The sequence below is a fragment of the Chiloscyllium punctatum genome, chromosome 11 (genome assembly GCF_047496795.1).
Source record: "Chiloscyllium punctatum isolate Juve2018m chromosome 11, sChiPun1.3, whole genome shotgun sequence".
In the NCBI taxonomy this organism is placed as follows: Eukaryota; Metazoa; Chordata; class Chondrichthyes; order Orectolobiformes; family Hemiscylliidae; genus Chiloscyllium; species Chiloscyllium punctatum.
The window spans coordinates 105,631,508-105,655,948 of NC_092749.1; positions in this window are offsets into that span (position 1 = coordinate 105,631,508).

Here is a 24,441-nt window from a genome sequence, read left to right on the forward strand (position 1 = left end):
GTGGATCAAGGCAGTCTGGGAGTTGATGTGTGCCATTACCAATCTCTCAAAGCACTTCATAATGATGGATGTCAGAGCCACAGGCAGTAGTCATTAAGGCACGCTGCCTGATAATTTTCTTGGGTACCAGGATGATAGCAGTCTCCTTGAAGCAGGTGGGAATATCACATCGGAATAAGGAGAGGTTAAAGGTGTCTGCAAAAATTCTGAGTGCATCTGAGTGCATGGCTGGAACTCCATCTGGCTTGTCGCTTTCCACCTCTGATGTCTGCCGCAATGACTGTGGGTACAGGTGCACCCAAGGTTCTTAGAGCAGCTGACCTAATTTTTATGACCTTCTGCTCAAACTGAGCACAGAATGTATTGAGCTCATTAAGTAGGAATGTACTGTTGTCAGTGATTCTACCTGACTTTGCTTTGTAGCCTCTTATATCATGTTAGCCTTGCCACAATCGACATGGATATTTGTGGGGTCAGTCTGGGACTCTAGTTCAGTCTGGTATTGTCTCTTGGCCTCTTGGTTTTGCAAAGATCATACCTAGATTTCCTGTATAGGTCAGGGTCAACCAACCTGAATGCCTCAGTCCTGGACTTCAATAGGGAGTGGATCTCCCAGGACGTCCATGGCTTCCAGTTGGGAAAAACCCAGATTAACTTCTTTGGCACACAGTCCTCTGCACACCTACTGATCAAGTCTGTAATAGTAGTGGCCTTTGAGTTCTTAGCTATAGACCGGTCCACCAACTCCAAGCAGTAACCTAGGAGCTCATCCATTACCTCAGACCACCATTGTACGACTTTCTGTATTGGATCCTCAAGTTTCAGTTTCTGCTTGTAATCCGGGAGAAGGGGCAAGGCCTATGGTCTGATTGACCAAAATGCGGGCAGGGGGATGGAGCGGTATGCATCTTTGATGCTCGTGGAGCAATGGTCCAGGGTGTTTGGGCCTTTGGTGGGACAGGAGATGTGTTGATGGCATCTTGGTCACATACCCTTGAGGTTTAAAGGCACCGGTTAAGATGAACAAGGCCTCTGGATATTCCGTCTCAAGGCTTTTGTAGCAACGTATATATGTATCATCCCAGCCTCCCAAACAGGGACAACAACATAACGTTTTGAGCTTTCCATTGGCCGAGCTATTACTAACAGGTATCCTGTGTCCATCACCCAATAGCTTTGGCAGATTTACGCTCGGTAGAAGCTGTCAAAATGTATACTACTCCATTGTGCTAGCTCCTCACCCCCAAAACCAATGCCCCACCCCCATCCCCAATCCCCCACATCCCTCCAACCCACAACCCACTCTTGCACTGCCACCACAATCCGATCAATCAGCTGATGAGAAAGAATCCATTCACCAGGACTTACAATTGTCATATGAATTGTTATGAAGGTGTAAGTGTGTACTGTACCTTTAAGAGAGACTGGAAGATGGCACGGGCTTAGACAGACATAAAGTGTGCTGAAAGAATTTAAAATGTAACATTTGACTGTGAAACCAATAGTGCTGTTGAGGTGCAATGATACAAAAAACAAAGTCAAATTCAGCCAATCAGTTTAAATTATGCCCCAAATACCGAAATCCAACTGAATTTGAATTTAGAGTTTTGATGACATCAAACCAATGAAATGATCTGATATTTGAGGTATAAAACCAGACATGTTGAACAGTTAGGGGGAGAACTGCTAAGAAAACCAACAAGTACAGACTACGAGCCGAATTCCTGATGAAGGGCTTTTGCCTGAAACATTAATTCTCCTGCTCTTTGGATGCAGCCTGACCTGCTGTGCTTTTCCAGCACCACACTCTGGACTGTTGGCCAAATAGCTATCTGAAAGGTATCTGTTCATATGAAAGACCAATGGAGGAGAATAATGAGGAAAAGACAACAGAGGAAAATCTGCAGAGGAAGATACAAACAGAAGATTCGACAGTTGGCTGGTTTTGAAATTTGAATTTTTTTTTGTAAATCTTACTCAGGGTTCTTATTGAAAGCAGTATTGTAGAGTGGGAACGTAGAAATAAGTTTAAGAGAAAGAAATTGTAAGCAGTTGTTAAGAAATAAAATTGATAATTTTTTTTCTTTAAGTAGTGATATTTGGGATAGTTCTTTGCCGCTCAAACTTTAACAGGTTATGGCACATGGTGAATTTTTCTGTGTGTTGGGTTTAAATTAGCAGGGGAGTTTACCCCATGCTGGAGTAGAATGGAGATCCAGCTCAATTACCCTGATGTCAGAAAATTGGTTTCACCGTCATTCCTTATCTACTAGCACAAGCATGATGGACTGAATAGCCTCCTTAAAGATTGTAAAGTTTAGATTACGTACAGTGAGGAAAGAGGCCCTTCAGCCCAACACCGACCCAGATCCATGCCCCTACACCTAACACTATGGGCAATTTAACATGGCCAATTCACCTAACCTACACATTTTTGGACTGTGGGAGGAGACCAGAGCACCCAGAAGAAACCCACACAGACACAGGGAGAACGTACAAACTCCACACAGTCGCCAGAGGCAGGAATTGAACTTGGGTCTCTGGTGCTGTGAGGCAGCAACGCTAACCACTGTGCCACTGTGCTCCTTGACTTTATGACACAGGGAAACCTCTTCCCATTTTTTTGTCTAAAACTAAGAACAGCATCCATTCCATGCAAAGCAATGAAAGTCCAATGGAACCTTGAAAATTCAAGCATCCTATTGGTCACTAGAAAGACTTCAATCGGGAGTAAAATCCCAAACACTAATGAATTTGCCTTCCCTGCCTCCAGTCCTGTGTGTTACAGAACAGATGATCCTGCCCATGATCTAGTTAATTGCAAAGTTTGACTGTTCAGTAGTGGAAGACTGAGTCAGCACTCCATGTGCTGCTGATATTGCGACATGAAATCTTATGTCACGAAAATGTCAAAAAAACAGTTGGGAAGTCAGGTCTGCAAGCAGTTTAAAAATGAATCTTTAGTTTTCTCAGATATTCTTCCAAAATCCCAGTGGTTTCAGAAACCATGGCGGAGGGGGAGAGATGGTGGAGAGTGTTGGAGAGGGGCAAGGTTACAGATAGTCCCATCAAAAAATTGTCCACAAGATCAATTTGCAGTAAAATCTCACTTCACAAATCAACTTATGTTCACAGCATCCAGAAAACTTGGCTTATTGTGTCCTGCAGTGTTCAAAATTATCACCCTTTTACAGGTCTAGAAATAAATTGATTGATTTATTTCTGTTGTAGTTGTGTTATCCGTTAAGCTTGATTTATGTAAAATACTTTGCATTTTATGGCAGGAATGACTTTTTTTGTAAAACAAAGATGTTCAGTAAATTGATTAACGATATCTTTACACCAGGCATTAAAAAGACAGACTGGATCATTAATAATCTTCATTATTCATAGAAATGTTACCCATCAGTTTTACAAAATCATTATCTGCTTTGATAAAGGGAAATGGAGACAAAACAGCAGATATACCATTTACTTAATCATAATTCATAAGGGTCCTGACAATTCTTATAGACCTTTTGATGTAGAGCAGAAAATCTCGACAACCTTCAGACAATTCATCAATCCTTATTTCCACTTGGCTAAGTCTACAATTTTCCATTTTACAGAATTATCTTGAACACAGCCCCACGGGGTCTGGATCTACTCTTCCACTGGACAGGCAGGTACATCTATCAACAGGATGACAGCACTTTATTAGCACGGTTCGGGATCAACTAACACCCGAAATAAATAAACAACTTCACTTTAACTTTATGAATAACTTACAGCTGGTTATACACAAAATTTGCCTTGCGTGTTTCCACTCTCCTCACCTATTATGAATGAGAAGTTCCAATGCATCATTCGTTCTACTGAAGAAGGCAGGCCGTTTATGTAACTATAATGATTTCTGGAGATGTCAAAATTTTCTGATAGGATGAATATATTTCTTCAAGGCAAATCCCCCCACCCCCCCACCCCACCTCCACTTTCTGATGTTGTAAAGGGAGAGATGTCAGAAGTACAGTGAATCGCTGTTTGATCATTTTCCGTTGTAACTTAGTCACTAATGAACAACTGAAATGTCCTCATATGAAGTTCTTCACCCATCCTGTTAGAAGAAGCCGGAACCTTTAAAAATAAACGGAATATTGTATGAATTTTTTTTAAAATCCCACCATGGCAAATGATGAAATTTGAAAACAATAAAATAACTCTGGAATCAAAGGTTAATAATGACCAAGAATCCATTGGTAAATGTTCGAAAAACCCACTAACGTCCTTTTGGGAAGGAAACTGCCATCTTTAGTTGGTCTGGCCTACATGAGACTCCAGACCCACAGCAATGTGGCCTACTCTTAAACTGCCCTCAGGCGCTATTAGTGACAAGCAATAAATGATGGCCTAGCCAGCGAAACCCAATCCTGTAAATGAATAAAAAATAAAATGTTGGGTAGAAAAGGTAGGATTCACCCTGTTCTTGTCACCAGTGGTGATTCTTAGGTTTAGGTGCTGCCTTCAGTTGAGAAATAATCAGCAAAAGCCCTCACTGTTGCAGACAGGCATGGGGTGAGATGGCATGTTTATGGGATTCACTGTTGAGAATGGATCATGTTGTTCACATCACTGAGTAAACTACATTTCCATTTCTGACTGGAAAGGATTGGAGGGAGGTTCCTTCTAATCTCCCATCCTACCACTTTTCTTACTCTTCAAAGCTGCTCAGCCAGCACATTCCCCTCTCTCAGTCATCTCTCTGTGGTGAGGGAGGTCCCAACGGTTGGCAGTGGAGAGAATAGGCAGCTAAGGTCTCCCTGAGAGTGAGCTCAGCAAGGAAGAAGGGCTCTCAGCAAGCATTCATCAAAGACTGTTATACTGTTAAATGTTTTGCTTTATTTTTCTAGTTTATATTAAGAAGAACTCTAATGTTAACTCTCATCTTGTTTCTTTATTTTCTACTTATTCTATGAAGGTTTGTAATGCTCAACTTTTAAAACTTTGCTCCTTTTAGATTAGATTCCATATAGTGAGTAAACTGGCCCTTTGGCCCAACCAGTCCGCACCAACCCTCCAAAGAGTAACCCACCCAGACCCATTTCCCTCTGACTAATGCACCTAACACTATGGGCAATTTAGCACAGCCAATTCACCTGACCTGCACATCTTTGGACTGAGGGAGGAAACCAGAGCACCCAGAGGAATCCGACGCAGTCACGGGGAGAATGTGCAAACTCCACACAGACAGTTGCCCAAGGCTGGGAATCGAATCTAGGTCCCTGGTGCTGTGAGGCAGCAGTGCTAGCCACTGAGCCACTGTGTCACCCACTATTACATAGTACCTGATTTTTTTTTGTACCTAGCTACTTTTGTAACTAAGCTGGTGTCGCATATGACATAAGACACTTTTCACTTGACTCCTGTACTTGAGAACATGTGACAATAAAATCTAAATCTAAACACTCCTTCTTGTACCTCCTAGCAGGAAATGTCTTAAACATTGTGTGTTCTTATATGGAGTGCCCCAGTATAAAAAGAAATAGTTTGCTTCAATTGCTCCATCCTTTTATGTTCCATAGAAGACACCACTTGACTCCTCTTGAGTTGCTACATTGATTGTCAAAAATTTTAATTCCAATATTTCTGATAAGGCATATCAACAAAGCTTTACATTTTGCACTCATTAGGGCAAATGTGAGCACACTAACTTCCAATCATTACACGACAGGAAAAAAGAATGCTGATCATTATGGAGATAGCAATGGATAACGAGCCCCCCTGGGTAATTCAGGAAAGCTGCCAGGCTTGAACATATTTGTAGAGAATGTTTTCTTGTGAATGGATGAATGAATATCATTTCTTGCGGATGTAAATGAAGCATGTTAGTGCAGCAATCAGCACACTCAAAGTTGCTCGGCAAGTGCTGCCAAGTCATGGGATCACATGGCAGCCATTTTGTTTTGAGTTTTGAAGCAAGAGCTGTTTGAGTGCAGTTTGTACTCCCTCTATTATGAATAGCTTGTTTCTCATAGTCATTTACAGGGGTGTGCAGCCTATATACTTGGAATTATACCAACCCTGAAATTCATTTTGACTGTTGCTCAATTGTATGAGAGGCAGGATCTCTTTTTTGTATTTTTGTATCCTGTTAATGAACCAGTGAGCACTGTTTACAAAATGGTGCATTCATTTGAAATTTGGTATTCTTGAGTTTGTTCTGATGTATGCAATGGAATAGCTTCAATAATATGTCTTTCTTTTTAGCAAGGTTCAAGTTCTGAATCTTCTATATCTTTCTCCCTTGCAAATTCATCTAACTTGCACTTATTCTATCTATGGAATTTCCATCTATTAAATGAAGAAATTTCCCCTGAATTTCTGACTGGATTTATTTCTGATTATCTTATATTTCTGACCCCAATGTTCCTGTCAGAAAGTACAGACTAAGTTTCTATACTGAAGAAGAACTATTATTTATTACAAATAGATATATTCCAGTCACAATTACACAATTATAAACTCTCGATGTACAGGTGTATTAGTTAGAACTCCAACCCCCTTCTAAATCAACCCAACACATAAATATTCAGACAGACCAAAAAACATTGATGCTCTGGGTGGAGGGAAGGACAAAGCAGTTCAATAGCACCAATGTGCTATTGCTTCCAACGTGTTTCAGCTTTCTAATCCTTTTCTTCAGATTCACTTGTCCTGTCATAAGAGGTGCAAAGGAACTGGTTCACCAGTTAGATGGTGGAAAACAAGTTTACAGCGTTTGGTGGGATGAAATAAACTTTTTTTTAGTTTCAACATTTACCAGAGAGAGGCAGACAAACAGACCATCTAACCTTTCAACAGTCCGACGGCTTCTGCCAAAATTGTTCAAACCTACAAGCTGTTCAGCTACTCAAGAGCCAATCAGGTAGTTGTTATTAGGCTGATGCCCTTCAACATCTACAAAAGGTCACAATGCCACAAACCAATCAGCAACCTGTTGTGGCTGAATCTTGTTTTGCGTGCAAACCCTTGTAACCAAGCCATTCACAAACACCTTCCCTCATTGCTTAGACAAAGCAACAGTGTAAAAACAACTTACAATGAGTTTCAGCACCTTGCTTTTGGGAAGTTAGACAATTCCATCAGACTTATAAGACATCCCTTTTCCTACTTCAATTCACAATCAAAAAATAATGTCAAACATAAAGATAATTATACTGAATGCATTCTGCCCATCTTGGTTAAGTCAGTGGATTGTTGTAAATTTCACAGCGATTTTTGGCGTGAGGTAGCTTACCTCTGAGTGGCAATGATAGACTGCAAGCTGCCACATGGTGAATAGGCTGGGGCTGAGGGGTGACCTTATGGAGAATTATAAAATCATAAGGGGCATGGATAGGGTAAATTGACAAGGTCTTATCCCTGGAGTGGGGGAGTCCAGAACTAGAGGGCATAGGTTAAGGTGAAAAGGGAAAGATGCAAAAGGGACTAATGGAAAACTTTTTTACACAGAGGATGGTGCTTGTATGGAATGAGCTGCCAGAGGAACTGGTGGAGGCTGGTACAATTGCAACATTTAAAAGGCAACTGGATGGGTATATGAATAGAAAGGTTTGGAGGGAAATGGGTCAAGTGCTGGCAGGTGGGACTAGATTGGGTTGGGATATCTGGTCGGCATGGATTGAAGAGTCTGTTTCCGTGCTGTCCATCTCTATGACTCTATGAAATGGTTTGTTGGCTGATGGACCCTGGAATCTATTCACTAAATCAGAAAATACTGTAGAATCTCATCTCGGTATCACACTCTGCTTCCTGCAAGGACTCTATTCCATTCTCCTAGTTTCTCCATCTCTGTCCCACCTCTTCCCAAATGGGTACCTCCAACAGGTCCCATCCCCCAACACCGTTGACTTCTGCCCTCACCTTTTCCCCCTCCCTTTCGGGGTCCCCCTTTCTCCTCTGTTTCCACCCCAGTCAAACATGATCCTCTACCATTTCTTACCAGCTCCCTCAGGTTTCTGCTACCAAGTATTCTTCAGACTGGGGGCCTGTGACCAGCGGTGTTCCACAGCGATCGGTGCCGGGTCCACTTTTGTTTGTCATTTATAAAAATAACTTTGATAAGGATATAGGAGGCCCGGCTATTAAGTTTATGGGTGACACCAAAACTGGTGGTATTGTGGCCAGTGAAGAGGGATAACTAAGAGATTTTGATCAATTGGATCAATGGGCTGAGGAGTGGCAGGTGGAATTTATTTGGATAAGTGTGAGGTATTGCATTTTGGTAAAACGAAGAAGGGCAGGACTCATACAATTAATGGTCGATCCCTGGGGAGTGTTGTCGAACAGAAAGATGCAGGGGTTCAGGTAAATAATTCTTTGGAATTTGTGTCACAGGTTGACAGAGTGGTTAAGAAGGTGTTTACCACGCTTGCCTTCATTGTTCAGATTTTTGTGTGTATGTCATGTTTGAGACGTCATGTTTAAGCTGTTCAGGGCTTCTGGGACATTGTGTCCTGTTCCGGCACCCCACTATATTGGAGAAGCTTCAGAAATGATTTATCGGGATGTTGCCAGGAACAAAGGGTTTGAGATATAAAAACAAGCTGGAAAGGCTGTTTTTTTTTCACTAGAGTACAGCACGTTTAGGGTGACCTTACAGAGGATTATAAAGTCATGAGGGATACAGATAAGGTGAATAGCAAGGGTCTTTTCCAGGGAAAGAGGAGTTCAAAACCAGGGGAATTTTTTAAAGTGAGAGGAGAAAGGTTTAAAAAAGTTATGAGGGACAACTTTTTGACACAGAGGGTGGTTCATCTATGAAATAAACTGCCAGAGGAAGTGGTGGATGCAGGTACAGTTACAACATTTCAAAGAAATTTGGATAAGTTCAAGAATAGGAAAGGTTTGGAGGGATACGGGCCAAGTGTAGGCAGGTGGGACTAGTTTAGTTTGGGAACATGGTCGGTATGGATTGGTTGGATGGAAGGGTCTGTTTCCACACTGTATGACAAATGACTCCATTCTGGTCAAAAAGAAACACCTATCTATTCTAATCCAATTTTCCAGCACTATGCCCCCATAGCAATTGGTATTGCAAGTGCACATCGAAAGAACAGAGTGCAGTGATGGAAAAACAGAGCAGATCAGGCAGCATCATTTTGGGCATAAGCCCTTCATCAGGAATAATGAGGGCCTTATGCCCGAAACGTCAATTCTCCTGCTCCTCAGATGCTGCCTGACCTGCTGTGCTTTTCCAGCACTGCACTCTCGACTCTGATCTCTAGCATCTGCAGTCCTCATTTTCTCCACATCTAAAGAACTTCTTAAATGCTATGAAGTTTTCTGCCTCTATTCCCCTGACAGGCAGTGAACAATCTTTCAGGTCCGCACCTCTGTGTGAAAATGTTTTCCCTCACATCTTGTCTCAACATTTCTACATCTTACTTTGAATCAATGTTGCTTGGTTACCGATCACTCTATCAAGGGGAAATGTTTCTTCCAGCTTACACTATCGGTGCCCCTCATACTCTAATCCATTTAAATCATGTCTCATCTGCTCTTGCCTGAACAGGCGTTAATGAACCAGACTGTTTTCCTCCAATTGATGGTAGCTTTTTGGGAGTGCTACTAAGACAAGCTTTCAATTTCAAATTTCTTGGTGTAATTTAAATTCCACCAGCTATCATGTTGGGTTTTGAACTCATGTCTTTAAGGTTATTAATTTTGAGTATCTGAATTACTACCTTAGTGCAAAGGTAAAAAAACAAAATCACACAACACCAGGTTATAGTCCAACAGGTTTATTTGGAAGCACTAGCTTTCAGAGTGCTGCCCCGTCATTCTGAAAGCTAGTGCTTCCAATTAAACCTGTTGGACTACAACCTGGTGTTGTGTGATTTTTAACTTTGTCTACCCCAGTCCAACACCGGCACCTCCAAGGTGCCAGCATGACCCCTCTTCCTTCTTGGAGGGCTTCCATCTCCTCCTCTGCTTCACTTTTTTCACGAAAGAGTATTCAAAGGAAATGAGGCGCACCCTCGAAAACAATACACTCACAGGGCCAAAGGATTGAGGCTGACAACAGGAACGGATGGATTGCTCTGCAGTGTGCTGGCAGAAACTCAATGGGCCAAATCGCTCCCATTGTGTCACAAGTGACTCTGTGAGACACTCTTGGCATGAGGTCTTGTGGGCAAGTGCTGACACCAAGGAGACTGGGAACTGAGGATACAGATGTTCTAAAGAGATCAGACTGTGTAAGTGTTCCAGGAAAGCTCAATGAGAGCTGGAGGAACAGCACCTCATTTTCTGTTCAGGAGCTTTGCAAGCATCTGGACTTAACATTGAACTCAACAACATCAACGCTGTTCATGCTCTGTCTGAAATCTCCAGCCTTTCCTTGTCATGTTGTCATGTTGATATTCTCCACTGCCTTTAAGCATCTGCAGAGAGTTATCCACAGGTTTCTGAAGAATATACGCATGCATTTTGTCTGTAATGAACATTTTTTTCAGAAAAACAGCTTTTTAATTAAAAAGTGGGCATCACTCATGAGACAAGCATTTATTGCCCATCCCTAATTACCCTTGAATTGAGTTGCTTTCTGGGGCATTTTAGAGGATAGTTAAAGGTCAGATGGCACAGAATCCATTTGGCACCTGCTTTCACTCTTTCATCACAAAAACCTCACAAAGTCTAAAAGTGATGTCTAAAGAGGACAGGCCAATTTCCATATTCTTCATTTCACTGGAAAGAGCATTGGATGGCTTGTATAAAAAGTGAGTAATGTGTTTACCTGCATAATACAGCTGGCGAGGTATAAAATCTACCCCATACTATTATACTCATTCAGAGAATTACAAAGATACCCTCTCTATGAACATGCAAGCCTTTCCATAATATTGAGACTGCCCTCTCAAAATAAATAAGTCTTTATTGCTATTATATTTTGACAGGGCCTGTTTTACAGATGCTAGACCATAAAATAAATCACACGATGCCAGAAATTTTATTTTCAAAGTAATTCAAAATGGAATTTGACTTAGGATTTAGATGGTCACTCAGCCCCAGCTTATGTCACAAGTGCGGGTTAGTTGACCGAGTTTCATAAATAAAATCATGACAACCTGTCGGTGTTGAAGGGCATTGCAGGGGGAATGTGTAGTGTTACATATTTGACAAAACAACCGATTTTATCAAGTTCATCCCAATTTGAGAATGATTTTGGAGAATGGTTAGGAGTCCATAAGACAGAGGAACAGAAATAGGTCATTTAGCACATCAACTCCGTTCTGATGACAAACGTGGAATTAGACAATATAATTTAGTCAAGGAGTGTTCAAGCTGTGAGTAAGTAAGTGAAGGCAGCCCTCTACTTATAATTAATCACTTACATAGCTTTTACTTCACTATTTCATTGGCTGTCGAAAATAGGATTTCTTTTCAACGTTTTTTGCTAAAACTCGTTGTTTACAGTGTGGCATATGAACTCCACTCTACAGATAAACAATGTCAGTGATGCATATGAAACTAGCTGAGGTAAATAAATGCTCTATTTCTGAAATGCTAAATTCTCCAAGAGATAATTGAATTAATTCGATGGTCCAAGGTTATCATTCTATCCCATTGCTATGATGGATAATGACAGTAATGCTTTTGAAAGATGCATTTGACAGCATATTTTCCAAGGCCTTGAATGATGTGAGTACATAATAGAAAATCATGAACACTGTACACAATTTCTTATTGTTACAATCAAAATTGGAGGAGTGTACTGGTGCCTTTACTCATCCCACTCCTTCTCTAAGTCAGAGCAATGTTTTAATTGAGCAGGGTGGTGATAAGGCGAATTATGTAGGTTTCAGCCTGTATTCAAGATTTAGTATTAGGGACAAGTCTTCCAGGTTTCTTCAGTCAACAGTGAATAACTAACTTATTACAAATAAAACATAACTAATGACGATGCAAATGTTATTGATAAGTTGCACATGCAAAGGGAAATATAAAGGTCCTTCTAAAGCTAACTAATGCATACATAAAACAAAGAAACATCAAAAAGTTTTATCTTAAAAATACTTTGGTCAATTGATGGTTAAACTCAAAAGAAAAGGAGAAGTCGCAGGTTGTCTGAAGTCTCGGATAACTAACCCATTTTTATAATTATTCTACACTTTCAAGTCATGGGCGCTGGCTGTGTTAGAACATAGAACATAGAACAATACAGCACAGAACAGGCCCTTCGGCCCACGATGTTGTGCCGAACATTTGTCCTAGCTTAAGCATGTACCTATCCAATTGCCGCTTAAAGGTCACCAATGATTCTGACTCTGCCACTCCCACAGGCAGCACATTCCATGCCCCCACCACTCTCTGGGTAAAGAACCTACCCCTGACATCCCCCCTTCCACCCTTCACCTTACATTTATGTCCCCTTGTAACACTCTGTTGTACCCGGGGAAAAGGTCTCTGACTGTCTATTCTATCTATTCCCCTGATCATCTTATAAACCTCTATCAAGTCACCCCTCATCCTTCGCCTTTCCAATGAGAAAAGGCCTAGCACTCTCAACCTATCCTCGTACAACCTATTCTCCATTCCAGGCAACATCCTGGTAAATCTCCTCTGCACCCTCTCCAAAGCTTTCACATCTTTCCTAAAGTGAGGCGACCAGAACTGCACACAGTACTCCAAATGTGGCCTTACCAAGGTCCTGGAGTAGTTGTAGCTGGCTGAATTCCATTTGTTGCAGACAGTGGGATAGGTTACAAAACTTGCCTCCGGAACCCTTCATGGATGATAAGATGACTTCCAGTGGGTTTTCAGTTCACACACACATTGCACAAAAAGAGAGATGGAGCAGAGAGCTGTTGCTCCTTTGGCAAGATATCTCAAAACCTCTTTAACTGAGTATGAAACTAAAAAAAAAGAATTTATCCCACGCACAAATTGGATCATGTGATTTTAAAGACACTTAATCTGAACTATCAACATTCTTCCCCCTCAGCACTCCATTTTCCCCCCCAACCCCACCCCCACTGTAGAATAAATGCTGCTCCTTCTGCACTACACGTCAGCTCTGATGAAGAGTCATCTAGACTCAAAAAGGTTAGCTTGCCCCCTCTCCATCAATGCTTCCTGGCCTGCTGTGATCTCCAACATTTTTTGTTTTCAGGACTATGTGACCTTTCTCTGAAAGTCATTTCGACTGGATGTCTCCATCTGAACCTCAGCTATATTCTTTGATTAAAGTTGATAGGTAACACTACCTAAATCAGGGATTCCTGATGAAGGGCTTTTGCCCGAAATGTTAATTTTCCTGCTCCTTGGATGCTGCCTGACCGGCTGCGTTTTTCCAGCACCACTCTAATCATGACTCTGCTGAATTAGTTGTCCTCATATTGAAAAGGTTTCAATCCAAATAATCTAAAAAGGGGTCTTGAGATTTCCAAGTGATGTTGCTGTGACTAGCTCCTTGGGCAGTTTCTCCCACTGGGGTACATGGAAAGAAGGATTGTTGATTGTCAGAGACAAGGCACTCCTTCCCGATGACTACCTCACGTTTTGTCATTGCTAACCGTATCCTTCAGGAATCATTCCTGAAGAAGGGCTTATGCCCGAAACGTCGATTCTCCTGCTCCTTTGATGCTGCCTGACCTGTTGCACTTTTCCAGCAACACATTTTTCAGCTCTGATCCCCAGCATCTGCAGTCCTCACTTTCTCCTAAACATATCCTTGTTCATTTGTCTTTTGCTCAGTGTGTAGAACTTGCTACCCTGTTTCTCTCCATCCAAGATTTTGAATATCCAGGTCCGATGATTATTTTACAATGAAACACCTGCTTACATTTGTATAGTGCCTTTCTCAATCCTGTTCCCAAGAGCTTAATAGTTAATAAGGTATTTTTAAAATGGGGTCTCCATTGTATATAGGAAGCATGGCAACCAGTTAGTGCACACCACATTTCCATATGCAGTTAACTTGCCTTTCCTTTTGGGAAGGAAACCTTACCTTGGTCTGGCCTATGCCTGATTCCAGACCCTCAGCAATGTGGTTAACTATATGATTACAGGAAATAGAAACAGGAGTAGGCCTTTTGGCCCACCAAGCCTGCTCCACCATTCAATAAGATCATGGCTGATCTGACACTGCCCACATCCCCTTTCCTGCCCTTTCCCCCATGACTTTGTTTTGCCCTCGGGGTAATCAGGATGGGCAACAAATGCTGGGCATGGTCGACGATGCCCACATCCTATGAGTGAACATGAAAAATGAATGTGGCCAGGGTGGGGAAGGAGGTGGGTTAAATCCCATATCTTCTGTGAGATATTGTGATGAGAACAATGCTGGAAACTCAATCTATTAGCTACTTCTAATAGACAGAAACACAGGCATTGGCAGAGTGCTCACATCTTATATCAACACCACCGTGTGCACTCCCTTCCTTTATCTCTCTGAAACTACTCCCCCCTGCCCCCACCCGTCATTAGAGTGCACACCTTTTCCTAGCTACAATCAGTTCTGAAGTGGGCTGGCATGGTGGTTCAGTAGTTAGCACTGCTGCTGCATCGCGCCAGGTTCCTGGGTTCGATTCCACCCTCAGGTGACTGTCTGGGTGGAGTCTGTGTGGGTTTCCTCTCACAGTCCAAAGATGTGCAGGTTACATGCATTGGCCATGGGAAATTGCCCATATTGTCTGGGGATGTGTAGGTTAGATGGATTAGCCACTGGAAAAGCAGGGTTATGGGCAATGAGGTTGGGATGGGTCTGGGTGCGATGCTCTTTAGAGGGTCAGTGTGGGCTAAATGGCTTGCATCTGCAGTAGAAGGATTCTAAGAGTCACTGGATTTGAAACAATAACTTTGCTATCTCTGCTAGACCTGCTGAGTTTCTCCAGCAATTTTTGCTTTTGTTTCTGATTTCCAGCATTCTTTGGATTTTTTTTCATACAGTATAGGACTTGACCAAATGGAGTAAAATTAGTTGAGCAGGGGAGAGTTAGCTCAGCAGGGTGTTGAGAAGGTTGAAGAGGTAGAAAGATTTTGAAAGAGGTGCTTTTTCTGCTTCCATTTTGATTAGATTAGATTACTTACAGTGTGGAAACATGCCCTTCGGCCCAACAAGTCCACACCGCCCCGCCGAAGCGCAACCCACCCATACCCCTACATCTGCCCCTTACCTAACACTACGGACAATTTAGCATAGCCAATTCACCTGCCCTGCACATCTTTGGAATGTGGGAGGAAACCGGAGCACCCGGAGGAAACCCACGCAGACACGGGGAGAATGTGCAAACTCCACACAGTCAGTCGCCTGAGGCGGGAATTGAACCCGAGTCTTTGGCGCTGTGAGGCAGCAGTGCTAACCACTGCGCCACCGTGCCGCCCCTTTTTTAAGCTCTCCCCTTCTGATCGAAGATAGTAGGTTAATGGAATTCTTTCCATTTTTAGAAAAGGAATTAAATATAGAAGTGGGTATGTTATGTTTCAGACATAACGGGCATTGGTGAAACTGTAGCTCGGAAAATGTATGCCATTTCGTTCACCTTATTTAAGCAAGGACCTCAATGTCTCATTGATGGTAAAAACAAAATGAGGTCCACTCAATTGTTCCCAGGCATGAGTGGGTTTTATAATGAGGAAAGATTGGACAGACTGGGTTTATTTCCAGTGGGGTTTCCAATTCCAAAGGGTGAATTGATTGAAGTTGATAAGCTCCTGGTCAATCTTGCCAATATGAATTTGGAAAGGATGTTTCCTCTTGTCGGTGAGTCGAGAACTATAGAACATGGCTTTAAAGCTGCAGGTCACCCTGTTAGGGCAGACATTACTTGTTTATTCAGTCATGTGTTGTGGGAGTCACTGGCAGGCCAGCATTTATTGCCCATCCCTAATTGCCCAGAGGGTTGTTAAGAGTCACCCACATTGTTGCGGGTCTAGAGTCACATATAGACCAGACCAGGTAAGGATGGCAGATTCATTTACTAAGGAGAATGAGTGAACTAGATGTGTTTTTCTCAACAACGGTCATCATTAGACTCTTAACTCCAGATTTTTAAATTGATCTGCTCCTGACAGGAGTCAAGCCCATGTCCCTAGAAAATTACCTGGGTCATTGGATTAACAGTCCAGTGATAACATCACTAAGCCACTACCTCAATGAGAGGAATATGTTTCTCTAAGAATTAAAAATCACACAACACCAGGTTATAGTCCAACAGGTTTATTCGGAAGCAGTAGCTTTCGGGCGCTGCTCCTTCAAAGCCAGTGATTCCACATAAGCCTGTTGGACTATAACCTGGTGTTGTGTGATTTTTTAACTTTGTACACCCCAATCCAACACAGGCTCCTCCAAGTCATTTCTCTCAGCGAGTTGTGTGACGTTGGAATTCTCTGCCTCAGAAGGTAGTGGAGGCAGAGTCACTAAGGACTCTCAAGACTTTTGAGGCAGCGCTAGATTACTGTTTGACCAGGAAATAAAATATTATTGGGAGTAGATAGGAATAGGAACTTGAAACACCCATAAATTGGCCGGGTACTTTTTGAATCATGAAACAGGCTAGCAGGCCTGAATGGCCTCCTTCAGATCCTAACTTACATGTTTGTATGGTATGACAGTTATTCCTCTGCTCAATAAGTTGCAAGACCATCTTTGGAGCCCTTTTTGTATAATTATTACAAATTCAATAGGCTTTAATCTAAGGTACCTGCGCTAGTCCAGCTTTACTATAACCATAGGGCAGAAAAAGTGTCATCACATTTGATTTGATTTGACTTATTAATGTAACATGTACTGAAATACTGTGATAAGTATTGTTTTGCTTGCTAACCAGACAAACCATACCTTACATGAGTATATCATGGTAATAGAACAGAATGCAGAATAGAGTGCTACAGCTACAGAGAAAGTGCAGAGAAAGATCAACTCTAATGCATGAGAGGTCCGTTCATATGTCTGCTAACAGTGGGGAAGAAAGTGATCTTGAATCTGTTGGTGTGTGTTTTCATATATTTGTATTTCTGCTCAATGGAAGAGGGTAGAAGAGAATATAACCAAGGTGGGAGGGGTCTTTGATCATGTTGGTTGCTTTCCCAATGGAAGGAAGGCTGCTTTGTGTGATGGACTAGGCTGTGTTCACAGCTCTCTGTAATTTCTTGCAGTCTTGGGTAGAGCAATTGTCATACTAAGTTGTGATACATCCCAATAGGATGCTTTCTATGGTGCATCTATAGAAATTGGTAAGAGCCCTTGTGGACATGCTGAATTTCCTTAGCCTTCTGAGGCAGTAGAAGCATTGGTGTGTTTTCTTGAATGTAGATGGACATGTGGATGGACCAGGACAGTTTGTTGGTGATGTTTACTCTTCACAACTTGAAGTTCTTGAGCACCTCCACCTCAGCACCATTGACACAGCACCATGTCCTCCACTCCACTTCCTGAAGTCAATGACCAGCTCCTTCATTTTGCTGACATCGAGGGAAAGATCGTTGTCTTTAGACCATGTCACTAAGTGGCCTATCTCTTTCCTATACTCTGTCTTGTCATTGTTTGAGATCCAATCCACTACAGTGATGTCATCAGCAAAACTATGAATGGAGTTAGAGCTGAATGGGACCCCTTGTGATTCTATCTCCCACACCCATCCATTTTCTACTGGTTGAGGAAGTTAAAATCCCACATCTTTTATCATTTTATCCACTCCCTCCAATGGCGTGGTGTCTCAAAGCATGTGAAAGACCGATAGTTGTCGGTCTTTCCTGATTGGAAACATGGCCTGGCCGAAGTATGATTTCAGAATGGTGGTGAGATGGAACTGTCCTTTCTTTCTCCCCTCTTTCTCCAATGGAATTCCAGCCTTTTGGATCATACACCACCTGAAGGTTCCATTGAGCTCATGGCAAAGCCCATCGCTGGAAGTTACAAATGGGAATGCCACTCCCCTCTCACTCATGTCATTCTGTTGAAGACTTGTGTGTTTCACTCCTGAAGTTCTCAAGTTGTCTAAAACCCAATGGCACTTAAAGTAGTTCCAGGTACCCTCAAGAGTGTTGTCATATTTGGTGCCTTTAGGGTGTTGGGTGTTTGCCATAAATCTCTCAGACTTTGAAACTGTTCATTCAGCACTACAGGACAATTGAATAGAGAGATTACATTCGGCTCAATCTAAAACATAGCCAGGATTGGGTGTTGGAGGAGGAAGTGGCAATAAGAAGCTAGACTGGGACAGCAAGTTACGTACAAGTCATTCTGCTATAACATGTGTTTCGTTAACACAAATTTGCTATAACACAATTGACAAATTGGGGACACTGTTTCCAAAGTGCAACCTTTTAAAGCATAGATTTTTATAACGCAATTCCAGCCCCATTAGCTTAAATGGGACTGCTATTACGCGATTTTCTTATAACTTGGGATTGCATAAGAACATAACTACCGTATTATAGCAGAACTGACTGTACGAACAACAATATTCAGGAAAGGACTCTTCTGCCCTGTCCACTCTGTGATATACACTGTCTGCTCCATTGTAAAATATTACCACCCTCTGCCTTAATCTCCAGCATCTAAATGTTAAGGAGTGAAATACAACTGATTTGCAACCGCTCGATCTCTTTTCTAATATTTTATGTCTTGCCTGAATCCAGTACAAATGTTATCAGGGAAGGTGGTGCTGAGGTTTGAACTGGAATCATCAGGGAGCAAGTACATTCCCTGAATATAAGATAGATGTGGAGGGATGAAGTTCAGACATGTATGTGAATGTAGACAAGGAGGGAGAGGGGAAGCAGAGCCAGGGAAAGGTCAGGGATTACTTATGGGACTTAAAGGAACAATCTTGCTGCCTTGCTTCTCGAGGTCTCCAAGGTAACCTTCCAGACAACCAAAACGGGCTCTGGCCTCCTTTAGCTACTCTTCCACTTCCATCGAAGTTTCTGTGGCAGTTTTTCCAACCCCATGCTTCACAACTAGGAAGAAATTTCACTCAGGGCAAAACGTTCTGGTCTGGACTGCCAGCTTTTATGTTCAAGCTGCCCTTTCGCTAGTCTGTAAGACAGAGAATGCTTCAAAGGAACATTCTGAATCATGCTACTCCTGTGATCTGCGAGTACCCAACCTTTAACTTGGAAAATAACACAGTCCAACAGTGCCGCAGAGGGTTTAATTGTCATTTCAGGAAAATCCAAATTATAACCAGCTGCAGTCCAAAGCTGATGTGGTTTCCACCCTCTGCCATTCCCCTGGGGTGGAAATAAAGAAAGGTTTTCGAAAGGATGAGGGCTCTCTGGGTCTCAATACAAAAAAAAGCTGATGACAAATTCAAACCATGCATCAATCTAGTCTTAGCATCGAGTTGGGAGATTGCACAGCCTCTCCTTAGTTCCACTACTCCGTGGGTCCCAACTTGAATTTAATTGTTTTACCTAGCTTCTCACATGGTCAATCACATTCTCCCTCTCAATCAGCTCCGAAAGCTAGTGCTTCTAAATAAACCTGTTGGACTAGAACCCGGGTGTTGTGTGAGCACTTCAGATAAATGTGAGGTGCTGCATTTTGGGAAAGCAAATCTTAGCAGGAATTATGCACATTTTTGGAACCTGCACCTTGGATTGCAGGTTCATAGCTCATTGAAAGTGGAGTCACACGTAGATAGGATAGTGAAGAAGGCGTTTGGTATGCTTTCTTTTATTGGTCAGAGTATTAAGTACAGGAGTTGGGAGGTCATGTTGCGGCTGTACAGGGCATTGCTTAGGCCATTGATGGAATATTGTGTGCAATTCTGGTCTCCTTCCTATTGGAAAGATGTTGTGAAACTTGAAAGGGTTCAGAAAAGATTTACAAGGATGTTGCCAGGGTTGGAGGATTTGAGCTTTAGGGAGAGGCTAAACAGGCTGGGGCTATTTTCCCTGGAGCGTCGGAGGCTGAGGAGTGACCTTATAGAGGTTTACAAAATTATGAGGGGCATGGATAGGGTAAATAGGCAAAGTCTTTTCCCTGGGGTCAGGGAGTCCAAAACTAGAGGGCATTGGTTTAGGGTGAGGGGGAAAGATATAAACGAGACCTAAGGGGCAACTTTTTCACGCAGAGGGTGGTATGTGTATGGAATGAGCTGCCAGAGGAAGTGGTGGAGGCTGGTACAATTGCAACATTTAAGAGGCATTTAGATGGGTATATGAATAGGAAGGATGTGGAGGGATATGTGCCGGGTGCTGGCAGGTGGGACTAGATTGGGTTGGGATATCTGGTCGGCATGGACGGGTTGGAGTGAAGGGTCGGTGTCCATGCTGTACATCTCTATGACTCTTATGACTCTATCCCAGTCCAAGACCGACTCCTCTAAGTCAAGACTTGGAGCAAAAAGATCAATCTACGTCCGTCATTGAATACAAAGTGATTGATATATTGTTAAAGAAAACATATTGCAGAATTACTGAAAACAGTTTGTAACATGAAGATATCAATTACAACCCCTCTAAATAACCCCAAAGACACAAACAAATAAACCCATTCATACTGAGAGAAGAGGAAAGGAACATTATTCTCTCTCCAGAGATTTACTTTAAGAGAAAAAAAACAATAAGTATTAGCTCTTGAAATCAAAAATAAAAGCACAGAAGGCAGAACGTGGTGGCAATGGCCTACTGGTATTATGGCTGGACTTTTAATCCAGGAACCAAGGTAATGTTCTGGGGACCTGGGTTTGAATCCCACCACAGCAGATGGTAGAATTTGAATTCAGCCAGCAGCTGAAATGAAGAGTTTGATGATGATCATGAATCCATTGCCAATTGTCGGGAAAAACCCATCTGGTTCACTAATGTCCTTTAGCAAAGGAAACTGGACTTCCATGGTCTGGCCTAAATGTAACTCTCGACCCACAGCAATGTGCTTCACTCTTAACGGCCCTTTGAGCAATTAGGGATAGATAAATGCTAGCCTGGCCAGTGGCAAACATATCCTATTAATAAACAAATAATCTCTGCCCTAACAGGATGACTTGTAGCTTTAAAGCCATGTTCTGTAGTTCTGGACTCACCCACCAGAACAAACATTGTTCCCAAATCCTTATTGGTAAGATTGATCAGGATCTTATAAACTTCAATCAAATCACCCCTCATTCTTCGAAAATCCATTGGAGATAAGCCCAGTAATATCCTTTAAGGCAGGAAACTGTCATCCTTATTTGGTCTGGCCTACATGTGACTCCAGACCCACAGCAATGAGGTTGACCGTTAGTTACCCTCTGGGTAATAAATGTTCCCTAGGTGAAAGTGAGGACTGCAGGTGCTGGAGATCAGAGTTGAGAGTGTGTTGTTGGAAAAGCACAGCAGGTCAAGCTGCATCTGAGAACCAGGAGAATCGACATTTCGGGATGAGGGTCCTTGGCCAGTGACGCCTTCATCCTGTGGATGAATTAAGAAAATGCGTGAATGGGTTGTCAATCTGGCACTCGAGAACATGTCGATGCGTGTCACCAACACAGGCAGATGGTCTCTGGGATTTTGACAGACACAGTTTGCTCAGGAAGCACAGAATTAAGAAATCATCCATTGGTTCTTTCAGAGAGCAATCAGGTTTCAGTTGGATTCACCACAAAAGTGTAACAAAAATAGGAGAGGTAATCCAGGCATCCACAATCCTTCAAACTGAAGTCTGCAAAAATTATTATGTATGAAACTTTCATGATACCAGACAAGGGCATCAACTCATGCTTGCCGGTTAGACTGCAATAGTACAGATTGGATGGGATGGTGATACTGTGGTCAGCAGTGCCAGCACACAGGTCACCCACTGGGAGTCATATTATTTTGTTTATTATGGGATGGGGAGATTGCTGGTCACTTACTGCACATCCCGAATTGTCCTTGAGAGCAGTTATGTGACAATTCAAATGCTGTGGGTCTGAAGCCACATATGGGCTGGGCCGAGTAAAGATTGCCTTCCATTAGTGTACCAGATGGGTTTTTCTGGCAATCCATGACGGGCATTCAATTTCCGATTTTGTTTGAATAAATTCATTCACTGAATTTAGATTCCAGGACCTGGCGTGGTGGGATTTGAACCCTCATCTTAAAATGCTACCCAGTTACATTGGCACAATACTACCACCTCCCTGTTTGTTCCCAAGAGGGAGGGCAGGGTGTGGGCTGCCATTTTAATGCAGGTAGCAGATGCATAAACAACTCAGAGAATTTCATAGATGTGCATCAATGTCAAGAGAGCAGGAAGAGGAGAGCTACGAGTCAGACTTCCAGTTTCTTGACTGATTTAATGATTTCGGTCTCATGTTTTAATTACCTGCTTTCAACAGCCATTAAATTGTACAAGCTGTTACCAATTCAAGGCCAGCCAGACAGGTTCAGCTCTGGTTTTGATATCAACTTGCTCAGCGATGTCGTTATGACATGTCTTTGGAGCAGGTAGGGTTTGTGCCCAGACATCCTGCCCCCGCGTTAGGTTAAAGTCTTAGGATAAGGGATAGCAAATTCAAAACAGAGTGGAGGAGAAACTAGTTATCCCCAAGGGTTGTGAATCTGTGGAATTCCCTACCCCAAAGTGCGGTGGATGCTGGGACAGTGAGTAAATTTAAGGAGGTGTTAGGCAGATTTTTAATTGGTTGAAGGGAGATGGAGAGAAAGCAGAATGGGGGTGAGGAGCATATCAGCTATGATCGAATGGTGGAGCAGATGGGCCAAATGGCCTCATTCTGTTCCCATATCTTATGAACTTATGAACTATACGTTAGGGACACTGTCACTGCGCCATAAGAATTCGGATGTCTAGCTCTGGCACAGTTGACTGAATTTTGATTTACTTGAATTGCATTTAAAAAGTAATCTAAAGCAGTTATAGTAGCAGCAGGAATAACAGGCCTGGCTGCAGTTATCAACGTTTCGGGCAAAAGCCCTTCATCAGGAATAAAGGCAGTGAGCCTGCAGCATGGAGAGATAAGCTAGAGGAGGGTGGGGGTGGGGAGAGAGTAGCATAGAGTACAATGGGTGAGTGGGGGAGGAGATGAAGGTGATAGGTCAAAGAGAAGAGGGTGGAGTGGATAGGTGGAAAAGAAGATAGGCAGGTCGGACAAGTCAAGGAGACAGTAAGTGAGCTGGAAGTTTGAAACTAGGATGAGGTGGGGGAAGGGGAAATGAGGAAGCTGTTGAAGTCCACATTGATGCCCTGGGGTTGAAGTGTTCCGAGGCGGAAGATGAGGCGTTCTTCCTCCAGGCGTCTGGTGGTGAGGGAGCGGCGGTGAAGGAGGCCCAGGACCTCCATGTCCTCGGCAGAGTGGGAGGGGGAGTTGAAATGTTGGGCCACGGGGCGGTTTGGTTGATTGGTGCGGGTGTCTCGGAGATGTTCCCTAAAGCGCTCTGCTAGGAGGCGCCCAGTCTCCCCAATGTAGAGGAGACCACATCGGGAGCAACGGATACAATAAATGATATTGGTGGATGTGCAGGTGAAACTTTGATGGATGTGGAAGGCTCCTTTAGGGCCTTGGATAGAGGTGAGGGAGGAGGTGTGGGCACAGGTTTTACAGTTCCTGCGGTGGCAGGGGAAAGTGCCAGAATGGGAGGGTGGGTCGTAGGAGGGTGTGGACCTGACCAGGTAGTCACGGAGGGAACGGTCTTTGCGGAAGGCGGAAAGGGGTGGGGAGGGAAATATATCCCTGGTGGTGGGGTCTTTTTGGAGGTGGCGGAAATGTCGGTGGATGATTTGGTTGATGCGAAGGTTTGTAGGGTGAAAGGTGAGCACCAGGGGCGTTCTGTCCTTGTTACGGTTGGAGGGGTGGGGTCTGAGGTGCGGGATGTGGACGAGATGCGTTGGAGGGCATCTTTAACCACATGGGAAGGGAAATTGCGGTCTCTAAAGAAGGAGGCCATCTGGTGTGTCCTATGGTGGAACTGGTCCTCCTGGGAGCAGATACGGCGGAGGCGGAGAAATTGGGAATACGGGATGGCATTTTTGCAAGAGATAGGGTGGGAAGAGGTGTAATCCAGGTAGCTATGGGAGTCAGTGGGTTTGTAAAAAATGTCAGTGGAATGTGTTGGTGAAGTTGATGAATTGCTCAACCTCCTCGCGGGAGCACGAGGTGGCGCCAATGCAGTCATCAATGTAGCGGAGGAAGAGGTGGGGAGTGGTGCCGGTGTAATTACGGAAGATCAACTGTTCTACATAGCCAACAAAGAGACAGGCATAGCTGGGGCCCATACGTGTGCCCATGGCTACGCCTTTGCATTGGCGCCACCTCGTGCTCCCGCGAGGAGGTTGAGCAATTCATCAACTTCACCAACACATTCCACCCTGACCTTAAATTTACCTGGACTATCTCTGACACCTCGCTCCCCTTCCTGGACCTCTCCATCTCCATTAGTGACGACCGACTTGACACTGACATTTTTTACAAACCCACTGACTCCCATAGCTACCTGGATTACACCTCTTCCCACCCTATCTCTTGCAAAAATGCC